Source organism: Crassostrea angulata, chromosome 9 (genome assembly GCF_025612915.1).
Source record: "Crassostrea angulata isolate pt1a10 chromosome 9, ASM2561291v2, whole genome shotgun sequence".
In the NCBI taxonomy this organism is placed as follows: domain Eukaryota; kingdom Metazoa; phylum Mollusca; class Bivalvia; order Ostreida; family Ostreidae; genus Magallana; species Magallana angulata.
The window spans coordinates 29,829,432-29,844,907 of record NC_069119.1 but is presented as its reverse complement, the minus strand read 5'-3'; the positions used below and the strand labels follow the sequence as shown (position 1 = coordinate 29,844,907).

The window sequence follows — 15,476 nt, the reverse complement described above, 5'->3', positions numbered from 1 at the left end:
AGACGTATATAAATACATCTGTTCAAGTATTACTTGTACACATTTTGAGATTATTTTCCTGTGCTTTTTTTATCCTTTTTATTTCAAATTTTGCAAATAAAAAAAAACTATTAATCAGAAAGTGTTAATTTTATCGAACATATGTTTGTTTATCTAAATACGTTTTATGATTGCAATTAAGATTTTGATATTATGATAAAGGTTTGTTTTGTTACTAAGACGTTAGTCCAACCCTTTCGTCTAAAATAATAACAAAATATGAAAAAAAATAATATCAATACAAGATAAAGATTACATTAGATGTTAGAGGGATTTCAATTTACTTTTATGATTGCCAATGGTATATTGTGTTGTTATGATTGCTATGAAGTTGAACTCCCTGTAACTAGACGAAGAAGGTGGATGTTCTAGGGGAAAAAATGAAAACAGTAAGAAAGATATAGATAACAATATATTGGTGTATTGAATAGAACAATCATGTCTGTGTTATGAAATTGTCCATATAATATTTATGAAAAGATTATAAAATGTGGTTTTTTTTATTAACCAGTCCCAAATTGGAACACAAACACACATTGTTTGGTACATGTATTATGATCTTGATTTCAAAACCTCTAAATCGAAAAAAAATTGAACGTTATTGGTTTCCATTCATTGTCATGTTTCCTAGAAATGTGACATTTTGAAATTATGTATGTTTATAAAATCCTAGTCAGAAAATAAATTAGCATATATTTGGATTGGTAGAATCAGTCATACATAAAACATACACATCTACCTTTTGTTGAATGTCTACATCCGTTGACATTATCACAGTTTTTTTCCGAACAATTACATTTTGACTGGCAGTCCAATCCATAATAAGGGAAAGGACATCTTATGGCACAGTTTATTCCAACATATCCTATGTTACAACCTTAGGAACATTGTATAAGATAGAAGTAACTATAAACCAATTTCATTTAATAATGTGTTTTAAATATTGGTATCAATCTGTACTAATGGTAGTGTTACATACGTGTACACATTGCTTGATCCTGGTCCCACTTGTATCCAGAACAACACGGTGATCCATTTATTCTACAATATTCGTACATTTCTCTATTTATAGAATCAACATTTGTAAAACTTAATTGAAAAATTAAAAGAAATTGCGTTTGTATCACAATGTACAAATTAACTTACCCTCTACACATGTCCAGGCATGCATACTCATACATGAACACACAATGCAACATAACTACAACATTGATTATTTTCCTTTTTTCTGTCATATTTTCTGATCCCGAGACTCTAAAAAATCTGTTTAAATTATCTAGTCGTATTAACATACAACGAATTCCCCTCTAAATATTAAATAAAATGACAACGATATGGGGAATTGAAAGTTTTAATTAAAATTGTAATAAAGAGGAAATAAAACATTGTTTTCACCCAATGCATCCTGTACTTATATTGATGATATCAATAACACTGTCTGAAAAATATGATATTTTGCTGACATATTTTTGACTGCCATTTACATGCTTGTAAAAGTCCTGATCAGTAAAATTTTCTAACGCAACCACTGTTACTTTTATGTGAGAAGAAGAAGAAGAAGAAGAAGAAGAAGAAGAAGAAGAAGAAGAAGAGATGAAAAGAGAGAGGAGATAGATAGAGGAAGGAAAGATTGACATGACTAATGTACGTACATGTAACACGAGAGTTACACATTTTTATTCCATTGCATCACCTGGCATAAGATATAATGATAACATAAGTCTAATTGTTTGGACATCCATGAATTTTCAAAAAATACCCATAACGATTTGCAATAATCTGAAGATGCAAACAGCAGGAAATCCTTAATATTGCACATGTACGTAATTCATGAAAAAAACCCAATTACAACGTACATTTACATCTGTTTTGTGCAAGGTTTGTCTCACTCTAACCCTAACCCATGGTACATGTAGCAGGATTTACCCTCATATTCAAACATAAATTAAGCTATAAATGAGAGACTGTGTGTTACATAATTTATTTACAATTTTTGACATAATCAATCTGAATATTTTATTATATTCACCCTAAAATATATATTCACTACAAGCATGTTCATCAAATCACAGATTCAATTCAAAACGACTTCATTTTCTGTTACATCTAAATTTTGATATACATGTATGTACAAGAGTGAATTACAGGTCAAAATTGTGGAATTGATTTTCTTTCTTTAAATAATACTCCGGTCTATGACAATGTTTCTTTTTAATGAGTATCAGAGTTACCTGTATTAAATGACTTTTACGGCTATTTAATACGATTTACAAGTGCTTTTATCTCTGTAAAAGTATTTTTTTAACAGATGCCCCGAACAAATGACATATAATCGTCTCACATTGCGTTGCAATGTATCACTAGAGATATTATATAAGAAACTAACAATGGCGTTTCTTGTAGCATAAAATGAAAAACAAGTTGATCAAAAGAGAATTTTTGAATACTTCTTGCAGTAATTGTGAAAGTTACTTCGATATGCCGTGTGATTAAAGTATAACTACTTCACTATATTTGTCAAATTGAAGATTTGTAATAATTATATGATTGATTTATTTTGATATACATGTATATATTTGACTTGGCCATGTTATATTCATCAGATATAAAATACAGTAGCATAGCATGCCAATAAGTAATACTTTTTTTTTTGAAACGGTTAGAACTTAGTATTGATTTATCATTTTTTTCACCTTTTTTGATTGAGCAACCTGTTTCGATGTTTTATTCAATTATTATCAAGATTAAGCTTCAGATTTTTAATTACATACCGGTATTGCATATATAAAAATCGGAAGTGTAATCTTATTCTAATTTGTTCAAAATGTCTTGGAACATATCGACACTTCCTGTTTTTCTGTGCGTTTTCAAATGAGTGGCAAATACACTAAAATGGCAAATATTTGTAATGTGGGAGATTGATTTGTTTGAATTTTAGTTTGATAAAAGAAGCAAATTATTTTTATTTCAATGAATTTTGCGTAAACTACCATTTTGTTTTTAAAAAACAATGGTATCCTATTTTTTTGCTTTAGCTTGAGAATAGAAGAAAGCGAGAATGTATAAACATCTACACGCAGCTAAGCATTTTTATCGTAAGATGACCTAAACAAGATTTTTAATATTAGTTAAATGTACACAATTAAAATATAATATATCAAACCGATGCATAACATGTGCAATGAGCACGAATCGAATGCCCCCCCCCCCCTATCCTGCGCTACCGTTCATTGCCTACAATATAAAGTTTTAGCTTTAAAATTGTATATACATGTACACTGATTAATATTGATTACTTCAGTTTTTTAATGAAAATTTAATCTTAATAAGAAAAAGAAGTGTCCAAATATGTATAGAGACATTGATCCAATAGATGATTAAAATAAATCAAATAACAAAAATGAAGAAAAGTTCATGTTCTACTTAATCCGTGCACAGAAAATAATTTGGTATATTGGTTTAAGAACTTTTAATTTAAATTGAATTAAATGAATCAAGTTTAATTAAAGCAAATTAAAAGAAGGTTACCTTCCATACATGTACATATTTATAATACCATGATATCTGCTTCTAAAAAGGGTCTCTTGTGAGCACAAAACCTTTTTTGTGTCAATACATGTTTGTCAGTTTCATTTTCAACCAAATTAGCGACACGTAAAATCGCAAAACTGCCATTTCGCAATAAGAATCAGTCATACAGTCCAGGTAAGAGCACGAACAATTAATAACGGAGACATTTTCAGAAAACAAAAGGAAATCTAAGATATTTGAGATTATGTCAAGTTTAAACTGAGCACCGTGGCTAGACTGATATTCGTCAATTTTAAGAAATTTAGATAAAATCACAGTTTAAAAGATACAAGACTTCTTGCCAATAATTCTATTAATACTATGCGTTGTTAAAAATAACGTTTCAATGATCAGTTAATTCTAGGGATTATCTCCAAACAAAATCCTCTAAAATTGGTCTACAACTTACATTGATGACTGAACAGCATTCAACATGTATGTATGCACGGAAGTGGTTCTGGAGATAATGCATTTTAACGGAATAAACGTGTACCATACTTCAAATATAATATCTAATAACAAAAATCTAGATTAACTTTCACACTTTACTTCTTTTTAGCAGACGTTTCAATTAAGATGCATATTAAACTGCTTCAGTACATTGTAGTTGTAAAAGAAAGTATGTGTAAAGTCAAGATCTTGTTTTCACTCCTAGTTTGAACTTCATGTCAAATTAATCAGGAAATGACTGGTATTGAGGTACGTGCTTTTTTGCAAACAATTTATCTTAGAATCTAAGCAGTCCTGAGCTAGTTGCCATTTATGCAATTTCACTAGTGGAAAATTGAATGAACTATATAGATCTTAAGTTTAACTACTAGTTTGATAACATATTATTTAAATATCATAAAAATTGACCGTATTTTGAAAATCTATGCGTTGTTTGCAAGATTTGTAATCGTCGTGAAGCGTTTCTTTTCAATTAATTCAATTTATGTGATCGCTTTTGAATCACGAAGGGAAGCAGTTATTACTAAAAGTTGGTTTAAAAAATAAAGTTTCTCAATTTTTTACACATTTTTGTTTAAATCAACAAATCAGTGTGAGTAAGATACCACGCAGGGAAAAACGATATCATATCACTATCATTAAGAAAGTCAAGTTGAATATGTGTGTATAAAGTTATCAATCTTGTATATTGGTTAAAAGAAAAATTTAGTATTTGCCTTAACGTTAAAAATAATTTAAGAGTCAATAAGAAACACCGCTGATGTCTGTTAAAAGGGCAAAATAAATTTTGCAGAATATTTACCCCACCCCTTTCCCCATTTAATCCACTTTACAGACATTTGATTTAGATTTAAAATGACTGCATTGCAGACGTTCATCCTGTGAATGCGTTAGAATTTATGTTACCATTTTCTAGCACTCGTATGTACAAATACAGTATATAAATGAAAAATGACACTGATGCTAGTCCAATTACTGCAAACATTAAACTGTGAATCATACTAGATTTCGTTTCCTTATTATAGCAGGAAGAAGTGTAGATTTTTGTCGCATTGTCCGTAACATTGGAAGTACCTGTAAAATACAACATAAAATAAATATATAAATGAATATTTAAATAAATAAAACAATCCACATTCTGTAGATTTGCAAATGATCACGATGGTTTTAATTTCACTATGTTTTGCGATTTAATATTTTCCCGCGAAACTAAACACATCGTGAATCCTATCATTAGATTTCAAAAAAGTTTCAATGCTTAAATTCTGATCAATTCATTTTAAAGCAGCGTAGAATTAAAACCATCGCGATTGGTACTTTAATAGAAATCGTTAAATTTTAACACCGCGGAGTAACATGTAAAACAACTCTCTGTAGTTGTTTTAGTAAGTACAATTCTTCTCACTTAACTATTAGTTGTTTGAAAATGAACTGAAGAAGACTTGCATTGTTATCAATAATAAAATAATATGTTGTTACATTTTATCATAAATAGATGTACATAATTCACATTTATAATTCAATCTTTATCAAAGTATATATCGAAAACAGAATCATTTCCCCAAAACTAAACCAGATGTTCACAAAATGTCATGCGTAATGCCTTTTTGTACATGTTGATTTAGCCAGGGAATGTTTGTTTTTCTACATATGTCACCTGTATATTATGTGTTTTCGTTCAGTATTAAATCTACCGTTCCAAAATAGACAAAAAACAGACACATTTACAAATACAAATGAGAATTGACCTTTGCAGAAAAGGACTTACTTTTATCTATAATGACGCTATCTTTCACCATAACTTTTTCTGTGACATTCTTATAGTCTAAGTGTAATTTTGATTGAATCTGGTGATCTACAACAAAATTGCACCTTTAACACAGACAAAAATATTGACATTTTTTACCTAAAAGTATTCTTGATCTTATTCACATTAGAGAAATCGTAGAACAAGTAATAATTTAATTCTGGTTGTAACGCGGCATTTGATTGGATAGAAAAATTTAGTTAAATTTGTATAACCTGGTTTGCACGTCACAAGACACGTCACAATGCACCAACGTACTAATTCACTTGACATTACGTTTGAATTTTGAACAGATTTATATCATTTTTAAAAGTAAAACGAACTCAATTTGTACAGCAAACTCCAGAAAAAATTAAATTATAAGGAATGAACTCAATATCTACCCAAGTTATACTCGTATAACCTGGGTTGGAGCAATTTACGCTTTTTTATAATCCGCTTCGCGGATTATAAAGCGTAAATTGCCCCAACCCAGGTTATACGAGTATAACTTGGGTAGACATTGAGTTCATTTCTTAAATAATCATTGTAAACCAAATATTATGAAAAACCCTAGGTGTAATTTGCTTTCATACTGAGATCTTATAAAATCCTCAATATTACTGTGTTGCCATTTAAAATTAGAGGTGAAATAGAGCTTATTATAATAATAATTAATAATTTGGATATGAAGTCTTACCACAGCCGTACGCATAATCACATAATGTAGCATTACAGTCACACAAAGACTGACAGTCATGTCCATACGTAGGGTAACGGCACGTGGTGTCACAATTTTTTCCAGTAAATCCAGCGTCACAGGCTGTATAAACGATATTCAATTCTAATGAATTTGTAATAATGTGAAAATGTTTCATGAAATACTGATAATCAACAAAAAATTAAAATTATTTTTCTTCTGCAAGATACTGAGCAGGGTTCTTGAAAACACGTTTATGCTTGGGTGTTAGATAAATTATCCTTGATCATTAAGCATACATGTATTAAATAAAAAAGTAACATACGTATACACATATTTTGTGCTTGATCCAGCTTGTAACCTTGGCAACAACTAAATGTTCCATCTATGCTACAAAGTTGTTAAAATACAGTACTGTTTTAATTTAGTGTAACAAAAGTGAAACAGTAATTGGAAAAAAAATTGTAATTTTTACTTACTTGTTACACAATCGCAAGGACCCAACTTCAAAAATTTGAAACAATATGACAAAAATAGTGCAAACTGTCATTCTATACGTAGCTCTCTTTGAAATTTTCTTCTTGTACATTTTATGAAAGAAAAAAACCCTTGTATAAACCTTTCACATTGATTTGTATGTTCAATATGTATTCTTTATATCCTTGTTCCTTGTCTATAATATTGACTGGAATAAAATGTTTTAATGTAAATACTTATATTCGGAAATAGTAAATGATGATACTAAACAATAAATTTGACACATGTGCTATGCAAGTGCATACAATAAGTGGAAGATACGTTTATATCACTGGAAAAATTCCCAGTTTTAATTAACAAAGCACCAAAAGAGCAAACATGAAACAATACACATTCTTTAGAATAAAATGTGTAAAGAATTTCAGTGTGAACAGTCGTTTTTTCTGTATGTTATCTATAGACAAAATTCTATCATCAAATAAATGGTAATTATTGTGATTGAACCTTTCAATGTTGTCTTCAAAAACCTGCTTTAAGCAGAAGAATATGATGCCACATATGCACTATATAATTTAAAGTGTAAAATTCACACTCAATCTGTAAAAATCACATTTTAAACTGTAAACACAGTATGAAATTCACACTTTAACCTGTAAATTCTACACTTTTATCTGTGCAATTTACACTTTGATATGCAAAATTCAAAATTTAATCTGTAAATTTTACTCTTTAAACTGTAAAATGAACACTTTAGAGTGTAAAACTCGCAATATAATTTTTACAGATTAAAGTGTAAATTTAACAGCTTAAATGTACAATTTGCAGTTTAACAAGTGAATTTTACAGATCAAAGTTTTAATTTTACAGATTAAAGTGGGAATTTTGCAGATTAAAGTATAGATAATTTAAAAGAAAAATCGAAGTGCAAATGTGACACTAATACGCTTCCGGTTTTATACGTAAATTAGTCTCAAAAAAATATTTCAAGGTCAGCTATATATTGGTTGAAACATGCTTCATTAAGATTTAATTTTATTGGATAGAGACTGTTTTGATTTGTATTTCAAAGTAATACTTCTAAAGAACTCTTTACCTATAGATATAACTAATATTCAAATTCTTCAAGTAAAACGTTTCTGTCGCAATCGAGTGGACGATAAAATAACTCTAGGAATGATAAAGTTCTGTGCCAAATCACCAGTGGTTTACCTTTTTTTCGAAGCAAATTGCAAATGTGAATAATTGCGCACATATTAAGCTTTAAAATGCTTTAAAATTTACTAAAAGCCTTCCCAACAATTTTTAAAAGAATAACTTTGTTACATTTACATGTACTAATGAGGTCATGTAAGTTATAAGATTCAACACACTAAAACATTAGTTTAAAAATCAACATTAAAACAACTTAATGATAAAAAAAATTAATAATACATTACACCGTAAAAGAGATAAAAATACTAATGTGGGTAATGGTTGCAAAAAAGAAAATCACCCATGACCTCTAATGGTATAAATATCACCACACCAATATCGATAACTATTTACTCAATGCCACGCTTAAACACAAAAATAACATTAATATTTGAAAGGTGTTGAATACAAACCCTACAAAATAACAAGAGGCCCATGGGCCACATCGCTCACCTGAGGAACAATAGGTATGATAAAATCAGCTGAATGGAGTCATAATACAAACTATCTGGACAATGTACAATAATACATGTAGATCCTGTATATATAAAATCCATTTCCCCCTGGATATTCTTATGTTTATAATCATTAGTCCCTTTTCTAACAGGATGATTTTATATTCATATAATATGTTGAGTATTGCAGTTCTCAAAAAGATCCTTAACAATAGTTTATATATGGAATATAAATGTACATCAAACTCTGAACCTTCTCGTGAGGCCAAAGAATTGTCCTGGGGCCAAAGTCTTAACAATTATAAAGAATCATCTGGCTGATTAGTTTCTGAGAAGATTTTTAAAGATTTACGCTATATATTCCTTTGTTAAACTTTGACCCCCCATTGTGGCCCCACCCTACCCTCGGGGGTCATGATTTTCACACAATTGAATCTACACTACCTGAGGATGCTTTCAAACAAGTCTCAGCTTTCCTGGCTGATTAGTTTCTGAGAAGAAGATTTTTAAAGATTTACTCTGTTTCCTTCTATGTAAAACATCGACCTCCAATTGTGGCCCAAATCTACCCCCAGGGGTCATGATTTTCACAAATTTGAATCTACACTACCTGAGGATGCTTCCACACAAGTTTTAGCTTTCCTGGCTAATTAGTTTCTGAGAAGAAGATTTTTAAAGATTTACTCTATATATTGATTTGTTAAACTTCGACCCCCCATTGTGGCCCCAACCTACCCCCAGGGGTTATTATTTTCACAACTTTGAATCTACACTACCTGAGGATGCTTCCACACAAGTTTCAGCTTTGCCGGCTGATTAGTTTCTGAGAAGAAGATTTTTAAAGATTTACTTTATATATTATATGTTAAACTTCGACCCCCATTGGGGCCCCACCCTACTCCCGGGGGTCATGATTTTCACAACTTTGAATCTACACTACCTGAGGATGCTTCCACACAAGTGTCAGCTTTCCTGGCCGATTGGTTTCTGAGAAGAATATTTTTAAAGATTTACTCTATATATTCATTTGTTAAACTTCGACCCCCCATTGTGGCCCCACCCTAAGGTGAGCTAAAAAGATAAAGTTTGCAATACAATAAGTTGTTAAAGTTGGTTTCTGGAGGAACATACTTTGAAAATTTTCTTAATAAATATTGACAAATTTTTTACTTTTTTAATCTTTAGTTTTTAAGATCTGTGTACAAACATAGAATTGTGAGCAAATCTTTGTATCTTGCTTATAATTCGAAGCTTAACACTCAAATATGGTTAGTAAATAGAAATTGTAAACAATTAAACACAAGAAACATGCACTACATGTATAACAAAGAACACAATTCATTTTTTCGAAATGAATCATATATATACATGTATATTCCTACATATTTCCGTCAGCGATATCAAACTCTATTTAAACTGAATAAACACGAGAAAATGTCGAGCATCTCAACAAAACCTATTGCATTAATCTACCATTACGCAAAAGATAATGCCGAATTACTGATAGAATGAATTGTATTTCAGTACCCCTACATCAGATTTTGCTTAATTTGCGCAGGTAAACAGTTAACTGTTTGATTTACCGAAGTATCTGTTTGATTTGATACGTAAAAATCACGAAATACAGACGATGGTTTCCAGGTTACAAAGCGTAAATCATGAAAACGAAACGAAAATCAGAACAAGCTAAGACAAACGTCATGTGTGGAAACTGTCAACGCATTGAAATATTTAGCCTCAATTTACTTCACAAAATCGGCACCAATATATTTTGCATGTTTCAAAATTTCCCTTCATACGCGAACTGTTGCACAACAAGCAGATTCATCATAGTCAGATCGACCCTTTTTCGTATGTCATGGCTGCTTTAAAGAAAGAACCTCGTTTCAGAAGTATGGAATACGAGTCTTGGTAAAATGGGTATGCAAACCCGGGGCGTGGCAAAATTAAACCCGGGGCAGATCGGCAATCGTCAATTCCAAATACGCATTATTTTGCAGCAAAATTTACAGCAAATACAAATATACTAGTCCATCAAATATCCTGAAATTTTAATGAGATTGGCAGATTAATAACTGTCAATCTTTTGTTTTGCCCAGGCCAAGTATTGTCTTCCCATTTTACCGGATGCCGAACCCGAAGCTAATAAACTGATTGAAACACGCCTTTCCTTTATCATTATTTTCGTAATAACTCAGATTTGAAACAGAATTTGCCCTTAATTTTTGCAATTTATATTTTCCTTCCCATAAGGATAATTTATGCTAAACTACGTTGAATTTGCCTCGGTAGTTCTGGAGAAGAAGATTTTTAAAAATGCACCCCCCTTTTTCTACAGTTTCAAGGTTTTTCTCCGCTTTGAATACAGATTGGACTTTTATTTCTGCAATTCATATTCCCCCTCCCATAAGGATGTGTTGTGCCAAATTTGGTTGAAATTGGATAAGCGGTTTTAGAGAAGAAGTTCAAAATGTAAAAAGTTTACAGACGGACAGACGGACAGACAGACGGACAGACGGACGGACAGACGGACGACGGACAAAATGTGATCAGAATAGCTCACTTGAGCTTTCAGCTCAGGTGAGCTGAAAACTTGTTTACATGGTTGCGTATTATATAAAAAAATAATCAATTGAAAATCAGCTTATTGAATTTCCTATTTAGGGTTTTTGTTGACGAAAGGGAATGCTATATATTGCAATTTTTTAATTGCGCATGTATATAGCATTTTTGTGAAACAGGGAACTTGAACATAATCCATATTGTAGATATATGGTCATACATGAAACAGCATATCGGAGTGACGTTTTTCAACTAGAATCTTAGAATAAACATTTCACTAAACAGATGTGTTTCCTCTTTCACTTTGCAAGGTGCACAATAATAACATTTTAATGATGCATTCATTGCAGTATAGGAGAGGTTGTTTAAGATAATTCACTGTCACATCTGTCAGATGGATGTTTTTTTTTATACTAAAGGAAAAACTTGTATTATGATTGAAATTACTGTGTAATCAAGTGCCGTTTTTCTATTCTTAGCTAGAAATATTAAGATTATCATTTTAGTCAACTTCTATTTAATTTACAAAAATGAGGACATATGTGAAATGGTAACTTATAATTTAAGACAAAATTGAAAATAAATAGTTTTTATCCATTAACACTCTCAGTTTAATGTGTTAATTTTTGACAACATATAAAGTTGTCTGTACATGTCGGTATAGTGGTGATTCTTGCAATAAAACATGATTGCACTGAACTGTATCTTTAAATCAATTAGTTAGGCTCATGTGTGAAATGAAGGTCCTTTCATTTGCTTAATAAGCCATCCATAAACAGATGTTCCGGAAAATATCTCATATAAACTTTCCGATATTGAATAGTAATGTGCATGTATCTGTATATATCTTACCTCCTGCTAAATTGTAAGAAAATCATTGGCTAACAGCAGTCACGTGGATACTATGTATATACTATACATAGTCAGTAGAAAATATCACCCCTTTCGAGCATTATGACGTCGTTTTAGTTTGTTTTTTTTTTTGTTTTTTTTTTTGTTTCTGGTTATTTTTCGGGGGGGGGGGTCTGTTTTTTAAAAATTTGAACACTAAAATTTTACTGTGGGTCCACTTGAGATGATTGGGTTTACTCTTGGTTTGCTTTTGGGGTCTTCTGTATGGGCCAAAGTGTGAAGCAGACCTGTCTTTTATCTTATTATCTTAATGCATTAATTCGTGTGCCTTGTATATTCAAAATACAAATGTAGTGTCTTCTTTCGGGGTTATACTTCTGATCTTGGTTTACTTTCTGTTTCCACTCTGGGTTAACTGTTTGTTAACACGGATCTACTCTGGGTCTACTGTAGTTAACCCAGAGTACATATTCATAAAAAAATACTCTTCTGTCTAAGATTCTGATGAACAATACTGACACCATTTCGTTTACTTTCTGTTATTGATTAAAATTAATGATTTAAAAATATACAAACTTATAAAAGGGTGAATCATTTCTTTCTTGTTCCTTATATTCTATGAAGATATTAAGAGTAATAATTACACTTACACGCGGACGTTATTGTCTCGGACAAGACAGTTTGAAATTAAGAAATCCTTGGTTTGATAAGGTATATGTGGATACAAGTAAAATTAAGAGATGTAAAATCAGTATAAAAAAAAGAAGAGAAATTTCATACCTTCTTTAGACACTACACAGCCAAGAACATGATTACAGTCGGTCTCAGAACAGCTACATTGTGACATACAGTTTACTCCATACCAAGGAAAGTGGCACTTTGTTCTACAGTTAGTTCCATGATATCCCTCATCACACGCTGGTAAAAAGTTAAAAGTTTTGAAGAAAAACAAGTCTATAAATAATATAAAAATAAATTTTGGTCATTATTTCTTATATTAATGTAGAATAAACAAATAGTAAGGACATTATGTATCATGTAACTGTACTTACGTATACAATTTCTAAGTGCATCATTCCATTTGAATCCAATACAACATTTTTCCCCATTTTCTCTTAAATATTGAACTTGAATGTTAGACAAACGTTGATTCTTTAAAAAAATTGCTACGTCTAAAACAGCCATAATAATGCTTTTATATCTTACCCTGGACACAGATCAGATTGAGTTAAAAATATTTGATTCAGCATAACAAAGCAAACTATTCGTATTGTCATTGTTTTCCCGAACAAAACATTGGCAAAAAACAACTCTACTTGTTTACATTGAAAATTAGAATGTTGATAGTATACATATTTTTCCCGTTCAGAATCTTTAAAGTTCCTCTTATGTACTACATAATACATATAACTAATAAAATCGAAATAAACGTTAAGTCTCGTAGTGTGGTCGTATTTTTTCAGTATTAAAAAATGGTTGTGTATTCAGTTAGTATCTCTATACCTTGAAGAAGCTTACACCATATGTTTTTCCAATTCTTCTGGATTATAAGTCTGTTTAGTCACAAAAAATTAACATGGCACATACATGTACTTCGGCAATCGAACTTGATATTGTATACTAACACGTTGCCTGCTGCTTATAAGAAGCATTACTTTTAAAATAAATAATCAATATGAAATAAGCAATTCGCAATGAGCATTGCAGAGCTATCTAAAATATTTACTAGTATAATACAGTAAGATGACGCTTGTGTGATAAATACTGAAAGTTTAGAGTACATTAGACATGTACACACACGTTTGACAAAATGACATCTTTTCTTTTCACATGATGAATCTATGCCATTCAGTCAATTGAAAGTTGATTGAAAGGTAACTGAAAGGTGACTGAATGGCATAACCGTGCCATTCAGTCACTTTTCCAGACCATTCAGTTATTATTCAGATGACTGAATGGCATCCTGTGTTTATTCCAAAACTTAAATATATGTCTCATAAGAAATTATGCTTCACTTTACAATATTGGAAAGGCATATTTTGGTGGCTACCTAGAATTTGATCTTATGTTTTAGGAAAAACTGAAATAAATCCTATTTCACTTTGTCTCTCAATATTTACAGGATTGATTTTTGTCATTCAATCAATTAATGATAACAAAACTGTCTTGAAAGGTGACTGAATGGCACAGCTTAGTTATGCAGACAATCCGAAGTAACTTTTGGTCGACTTTCACCTTATTTTCAATATCAGTGCTGTATCCTTTTTGAATTTGTGATATTTTGATTTGCTTTCTGAAATACTTTTACTATAATGTAATCCCTAACAGATAATGTGAAAACAAAAATGATCATAGAAATGAATTGTCCTACATATGTGAATGTCGACTATTGTCCCAAGGTATACCAAATCTATGCTTTGATTTTTGTCTCTTTATTACTTTAAAAGACAGATTAATTGAGTTAAGACTTGACAATAAAGATACATGTACCAATGCATTCACTGCATATACCCCTCAGTCATCATCGCGGTCAATTGTCGCTTTTCGAATAGCTGTGTGTAAAAAAATCAACTAATATTATGATGAGCACAGCAACAATTGCAATCAGTGAAAAAAAAAATAAGAATGATTGTTGACAGATGGTACACATTTTACAAAAAAGGTTGTAGTGTTGTAAATAAATTCGTTGTGATTTGATGATAAATCTATTGTAACATCTATTACACCTGAAAAATATAATACTAAGCTAAGTAATTTTCTTTAAAACAATAAGTGTGGTGTGATATGTTTGTAATTATGCGCAACATGACTATTTTCTTTTCTTTCTGTTACATCTCATTGGTACCGTTTCCTTACTATTTTGTATCCGCTTTTAGGTTAACAATTCTGTATATACTTTTCCTGATTAAATATCTTATCAATAATCAAGTAAAACATATAAAATGAACACAATTTAGATATCAGTTTATTATAAAAATCAAAATAATATATGATGATTATTTTTACATTCGACTTTTTTAATTCTAAAAAAAATGACATGAAATAAGTTGTTTACAATTAATATGTTTCTTCAAATTCAAAAATTTAAACATGAAATCTGATATTAGAAATTTCAATCTTAATGAGCATCATACAAACATTATCAAGCTTTACATTGCAATACAGAATAATAGAAATGGATCAAAATCTTTTTTGTCACTCCGTAGTATTTGTGTCACTTAAAATGATCAGAGAGAGCTTATCTTAAGTTGGAATAAAAATAAGTTGAAAAATATTGATACATAAAAGTTGTAAGCATTGGTACATCATTTACAATGTAGCACCATCTTAAAAAAAATAAAAAGCAAAACTCCAGGTATCAAACTGTGCTAGTAAATATTTTACGCTTCTCTAG

At 30.5% G+C, this 15,476-nt stretch overlaps 1 long non-coding RNA gene across 1 annotated transcript; it reads right to left on the bottom strand.

The window, feature by feature from the left end:
• Nucleotides 1-7,029: 7,029 nt before the first annotated feature.
• On the bottom strand, nt 7,030-13,387 carry LOC128162890 (uncharacterized). The gene is made up of 4 exons (XR_008240727.1): nt 13,289-13,387; nt 13,135-13,196; nt 12,863-13,000; nt 7,030-7,049 (listed from the first exon to the last, which is right to left on the bottom strand). It is a non-coding gene; the product is annotated as an uncharacterized LOC128162890 (long non-coding RNA).
• Nucleotides 13,388-15,476: the final 2,089 nt, after the last annotated feature.